A 6,779-nucleotide genomic window follows, 5' to 3' on the forward strand; every position below is an offset into this window, starting at 1 on the left:
TGGGAACATTACAATGCCTTTACAATACTTTTGTCCCACCCAGGAACAATTATTTCAGTTATTTATTCTTAAGATTTATGGCTTTTGCTATCTAAGTCATACTTAGAAGGTCTTTTTCTAGATCCTGCATACTTAACGGATCTAGATTACTAGATCTAGATTACTAGTTTCTAGATTACTGCATACTTACAGTTGCTTTTAAGAGTTGGAATTTTTCCCAGTAGATTTTCTATCTGATTACTGTTGGTATATGGAAAAGCAATTTGATTTATTCAGCCACTTAACTCCTACTAGTTCTGACATTTTTTTTTTCTATTGATTCTCTTGAGTTTTCTGTTGGTCAGTCATATTATATGCAAATGATAGTACTGTCTTTGCCATTCCTATCTTACTGCTCATATTTCTATTTCCTTTATTATTGCATTGAGTATAGCTTTCAGAAGAATGTAAAGTACTAATAGCAATAGCAGGAATCTTTTGATTTCCTGTTTCAATAGGATTATATCTAATGTTTCAAATTAAGCATAATATTTTCCTGTCAATCTGAGACAAATAGTTTATCATGTTAAACTATCCTTTATTTCCTTATTTTGGATGAGTTTGAAAAAAGGAATGAGTGTTGAATCATCTCAAATGCCTTTCAGCTTCAACTGAGATAATTAAACATTTTTCCAGTTTGATCTCCACATGCAATATATCTGCTTTGTAGCCTTCCTAGTATTAAATGATCTTACACTGTCATAATAAACTCTGATCACAGTAGACCATTCTTTCATTTCCTGGTCTTAGACAGGTTGCCTTTCCTATATCAGGTTCCTTATCTCTTAAATTAGAGCTAAAAATTGTATCTGCCCCATGTTATAAGGATGAGATGAGATAATTCATAGAAAGTAAATTTATATAAAATGCTTAGCCCTGCAGTCACCATCTTGAAATTAATAATGTTACCCTTGGATTTTTGTTTTGTGAGTGAAGTCAGTGAGACATTGGAGCTTGTTCAGGGGCTTAGAGCCTCTGCTCACACCCAGTCCTCCTTCCCACTCCCCAGGATGGGTTCTTGGCCACCCTCTCCTTTGCCCAGCTTCACCTTCCCCACCCTGAGCAGCAACTGCCTCCAGAATCCAGTGCTTTGGCAGGGGTCTGTGTGTAGGTATGGGTAGGAATGGGGAAGGGCACCCACAACCAGTCAGAGCCTTGGGGCAGAGTATGGTGGAGACCATCGTGCCCTGGACTAGCGGTGCCATGGTGCCTCAGCAGGCAGCCAGCCAAAGGGCATGGCTTGATTAGATGAACCTGCCCCTAACCTGAGGACTGGGAGCTTTTTAATTTTGACATCTCAATACCCTGAGGGTGGCTTATCCACTATGGGTTGGGGTACCACGCCTATAGGAAGAAGAAATAACTGTCTGAACTTCTCCAAGGTGCTCCCCGAGCTGAAGCCTGGTGCATCTTTCCAGAAGCCAGCATGAGCAGGTATGTGTGTACCCTGAGTCACAGGATGGGGGCCCAGGACACTTGTGAGGCACGCACTCACTTTGGAAGCATCCCTGTACTGGAAGGAGCATGCCCTTGGCTTGCTTCATGCTGGATGAAGCGTCTCTTCCTCCTCCCAGCCTTCCTGAGTCTGACTCGGGATGCCTCAGAAGCATTCTCAGAAGCTGTGCCATTAAATATGAATTATATTATTTCAGTGATTTCACTTAGAAGGTAAACGCTCTGATATTTGCACCTTAAACGCACTGCATAATATAAAGGTGAATGGTAAGAGTCATGCAAATAACTTAAAATTTTAAATTTTTATTTACTTAAGATGACATTAAATAGCCAATTAAAAACATCATGACATTCTGAGAGACTATGGAAGGAAGAAAAAGCTTTATATTTTAATACCTTAGCCCTTTTTTCTGCTTTGTTGAACAAAGAGCCCTGCATTTTCATTTTGCACAAGGCTCCAAAAATTATGTAGCCAGTCCTTCCCTGGAATGTGGACACTGGGGCCACTGTACAGGGGTGTCTGTGGGTTTGATGAGATCCAGGATGGTAAAAAAAAACAAAAGAATAATATTTTATGCTACTTGGGAGTGGACTTTGAGTTTCTCAAAACACTAATGAAGAAAATGGTTTCTGTGTTAGAAAAAAAACAAGAGAAAAGAAGGCTAAGGTGGTAAGTGTGCTGCTCATGACACCCAAGGTGTATGGCAACAGCACAGCATTAAGGCCTTAGGAGAACTTGATGTCCAGAGAGCAGTTTTGATGAATGGTCTGAACTGACCACTTGAGTATTGACTATGTGACTTAGGGACCCTACTTAACAAAAAAAATTCCAACTGGGTTCACTTTTTAGAAAATGTATGAAGTTAAGTTTATAACTAAAGCAGAATGTAAATTTATAAAGAATAAATCATAGCAATATGTTACAACATTTAAATTTCACAAGGCGGAAGGGATTTCGGTAAAAAGGGGTTTAAAAGACCCACAGAACATACCTTCAACTGTGAGTTTGAGCTGTGGGCTCTGGGCAAACAACTGTAACAGATACCCTAGTGAGTGAGCGTTAGTTGCTCAGTCGTGTCTGACGTTTTGCAACTCCATGGAGTGTAGCCCGCCATGCTCCTCTGTCCATGGAATTCTCCAGGCAAGAATTCTGGAATGGGTTGCCATTTCTTCCTCCAGGGGATCTTCCCAACCCAGGGATTGAACCTGAGTTTCCTGCCTTGAAGGCAGATTCTTTACCATCTGAGCCACCAGGAAAGCCCCAGTAGATAACCTAACCTTGGAACAAACTAAGGAAGGAAATGTATGACAGCTGAAAAGAAAAGAAAGAAAAAAAGCAAGAACTAGCAAATAACGAAGTCAACTTTGTAATGTACCCAATACTGGAAAGAATTCTGGTCACCTCAGTAATAAATAGACAAATCTTCTCCAAACAGAAGAAAAGAATAAGGAACAATTCTTTAAAAGCCATTGCAATGGTTCTCACATCCAGTGCGTCAGTAATCACTGTTGTCAGTGTCTTGCTAGAGAGGCATTTTTCATTCAAGGTGAATAGGTGGTTGATTAGCACTTTTCAAAAAGCAATTGTCTGAGGTTGTCTGTACTTGATATCCTGGTGCCATTTTCTCATTAAGATGATTCATGCAATTTTTCAATTAGGTTCCTATGGTATTTTTAAAAGTCAATTTGGTTTCAACCTTTCAACTAAATGTATGAGTCAGTGTATCATTCAGACAGGTGTGGACCTGCATAATTATAAAGTTAAATGATGCTTGAATAGAATTGAGAAAATGAGAAAAGACTTAAGGCAGAATTCAAGATGACATAGCTATTTCAAAAAGGACTTACTGGAAAATATCCATGAACAGGTGAGATACAGTTAGCCCATCCATTCAGAATGGTGTGGTCTTGAGTCAGCTTCAGTGGTTCAGATCCTGACTGTCACGTTCTACCTTTGTAGTTAAGCAAAGCTCTTACTGCCTTTTACATATCTAAACTTTTTTGTATGTAAGATGAGGTGACAATGGCAGCTGAGTCTTAGGATAGTTGTGAAAATTAAATGAGAAATTGCCTGTAGAGAGCTGACTTTAGCAAACAGACAATGAATGTTAGTTATTATTATTCCTAAATGATGTCTCTATTCATTTAAAATTTGCTTATTTGTAATCAGGTTCATCAACTTAGCCATGAGGATGAACACAAAGGTAGAAATTCATGAGCTACTGAAAAATATAAAGTGGTATTCATTATTAAAGTGGACTAAAAATAGCAAAAAGAAAGTATCTTTTAAAAATTTCTTTTGATAAATATAGCAAAGCACTTTAAACCGATCCTGTACGTAGTTCCTGTTGTAGTTGTTGACACTATCTTCGTCTACTGAATCCTCTTGGTTTCCAGGCACCTTCTTAACTTTATTGAATATTTTATGCTGCGCATGTGAAATATATAGTCCATGTACCTAGGACTGTTTCTGTCTACTAGTTTTTCTTGCTTCTAAAAACAAAAAAGCGGAATGCCTACGGCTAAAAAGAAAATTCTATCTCTCGTCAGTTCCTTCTGCTGATATTTCAGGACTCCAAATTATATATTCACATAATTTGGTTTTTCTGACTCTTTTTAAAAAAACAACATGAAGTCAAAAACTAAAATGCATTGCTTTTTATAGCAGAAAATAGCTTAAATTGCTCAAAGCTAATTTAGAATAAAACCCACTCAACCTGAAAAACATAAAATATGTATATATTTAAAATTTGCCTGCAGATCCCTTGTCACTCATAGTCCCACACAAACATCTTTTATATCTTTTTAATGTAATATTCAAGAAATGGGAATGAAGCTTTATTCTTGTTGAAAAGCATTGCTCAATCCTGCCCTTAGCATAGTACCCGGGATCTGGTGAATTATCAGTACACACTTGTTGAAAGAATAAGTGGGTAAACCTATGGAATATGTGAATAAATAAAGTAAGGCATATCAAGCCTGAAGAACACAGTCTTTGCTTGACTTCTACTTTTACTCCTTAACACATTTCCTAAACTGTGCCTCTTCTTTCCAATATTAAAACTAATAAATACAATTACTCACATACTTGAGAGTTTCCTAGTAAAACACATAACTAAATTGCTTCTGCCACAATGAAATGAATTTGCCTTCTGTGACAGTAAATGCTGACAGTAGCTAACATATATCCATCATATATCTTATGCATATAAAATACTTAAGAACAGTATACACATATACACATGCTCTGTGTATATAACATCTCCCTATAGGCTGGGCATGAGGCTGAGAATTTCTTACATAATCTCATTAATATCCTCAACAACCCTATGAGGTACTAGATACTAATATATTTCCCAGCTTATATCTGAGGCTTAAAGAATTTAAGTAATTCCCCTAAAGTCAAATAGCCATTAAGTATCAAATCAAGAGTCAGACCCCAGTTTGCCTAATTCCTGAGTCAGTCTTTTAACTGCTGTGATAAATTCCTTCCTGTGACACTTGATTACTGGGAAGCAGAAGAGAGACTTCCTCTAGGAAGAGGACACCTAGAAGAGGTGTCAGTGGCAGCTATGGTTGGGTGAGAAACAGGCTTCTGAGCAGACTGCTGAGAAGGGATCAATGAGGCATGGGGGAAAGGAACAGCAAGACAGAAAGCTGGCCTGTATCTAGAGTCAGATAATTGATCATGCAAACCAGGATATATTTGAAAATGAAAGGGAACTCATTCATAATGACACCAGGATCACACCACAAGCGGGGACTGTCCTGGGAAAACCAAGACATATAGTCACCTTTCCCATGTCCCTCTCTTGCTTTTTCTCTTTTATTCCTTCTTTCTTTTTTCCCCTCTTCCCTCTTCCTTTCTCTCCTCATTTGTTCTCCCCATGGCTCTCACCAGCTTTTTTCCGTATACCTTTAGTGGCAATAATTTGCCATGATTATCACGAATTGGGATCCTCACTAAGTGTTTCATATTTGAACTTATTTAGACAAATGCTGCAAAACAGCATTTCCTTTGCTGCTCTGTTAGTTACTGCTGTGTAACAAATTACCCCAAAATACAGTGGTCTAGGAAAATGTGTATTATCTTACACAATTACTGAGAGGAATTCAAGGGTAGCTTAGCTGGGTGATTCTGGCTCAGGGTCCCTCATGATGAGCAGTCAAACTGACAGCTAAGACTACAGTCATCTGAAAAGTATGGCTGGAACTGGAGGATCGACTTCTGAGCAAGCTTACCCACGTGACTCTTGGTTGGAGCACTCTGTTCCTTGCCACTTAGGCCAACCCACAGAGCTGCTCATGACATGACAGATCACTTCTTCCAGAATGAATGATCCAAGAGAGAGGGGAGAGGCACAGTGTCTTAGGACCTAGTTTCTGAAGTTTCCCTCTCTCACTTCTACTGCATTCTATGGTAGAGACACTGAGGACTTGACCAGAGCTTGAATATCCACTTCCAGGAAGATTCACTCACATGACTGTTGACGGGAGGCTTGTGTCCCTTGCTATGGCCCTTCCAGAAGTCTGCTCCTGACATAGCAGCTAACTTCTCCCAGAGAAAGTGATCTGGAAGAGAGAAGAGGAAGTCACAGTGTCTTTTTTAACCTAGATTTTTAAGCCATCCACCATCGATTCTGCTTTATTCTGTTCATTAAAAGTAAGTCACTCAGTCTGGTCCACACTCAAAAGGAAGAGAATTAACCTCTACTTCTTGAAAGGAGGAGTATCAAAGAATTTGTAGACATACTTAAAAATCAGTACAACTGCATAATTTTTTTTCAAATTCTGACTCCTTGATTTATTCAAAATATTTGATTTTATTCAAAGAAAACAATAAGATACAAGAGAATGCTATACGAGCTAAGCTATTTACATTATGTTTTACCAGAAAAATTAGAAAACACACCTAACTATACAGCAATGGAAGAATGGTTTGATGAATTACAGTACCTCTATGGAAGAGAATATTGTGCAACTATTTAAAATCACTCAGAAGCCTGTATATTAACATGAAAAACATTTATGATGAAATATTTATAGGAAAGAACAGTAAATTATACATTGAAAAAATATGCATAAAAAATAGATCAGATGGGAACATACCAAAATAACAACAATGGTGAAATCATGGGAGGTTTGTCTTTCTGCTTCCACATTTTCTGTGGTGTAGCTGTTTCCAAGACTTCTGTTTTGTATTGTTCTGTAATGTGTAATTTTGTTATGATTATTTTTTATTTTAAAAGATAATTTAAGATAATACTGACTTTCTAAATAAGGAT

This window comes from Bubalus bubalis, chromosome 1 (assembly GCF_019923935.1).
Source record: "Bubalus bubalis isolate 160015118507 breed Murrah chromosome 1, NDDB_SH_1, whole genome shotgun sequence".
Lineage (NCBI taxonomy): Eukaryota > Metazoa > Chordata > Mammalia > Artiodactyla > Bovidae > Bubalus > Bubalus bubalis.